We start from the raw sequence: 211 nt of genomic DNA, 5'->3' as shown, positions 1-211 counted from the left end.
GGATGAGGATGAGGATGAGGATTAGAATTAGGGTTAGGATTATGATGAGGATGAGGATGAGGATGAGGATAAGGATGAAGGATGAGGATAAAGTTGAGGATTAGGATTAGGATCAGGGTTAGGTTTAGGATTGGAATTAGGATTTGGACTAGGATTAGGGTTAGGTTTAGGATGAGGATGAGGATGAGGATAAGCATAAGGATGTGGATGA

This window comes from Lupinus angustifolius, chromosome LG16 (genome assembly GCF_001865875.1).
Source record: "Lupinus angustifolius cultivar Tanjil chromosome LG16, LupAngTanjil_v1.0, whole genome shotgun sequence".
NCBI lineage: Eukaryota > Viridiplantae > Streptophyta > Magnoliopsida > Fabales > Fabaceae > Lupinus > Lupinus angustifolius.
Note: the sequence above shows the minus strand (reverse complement) of the source record.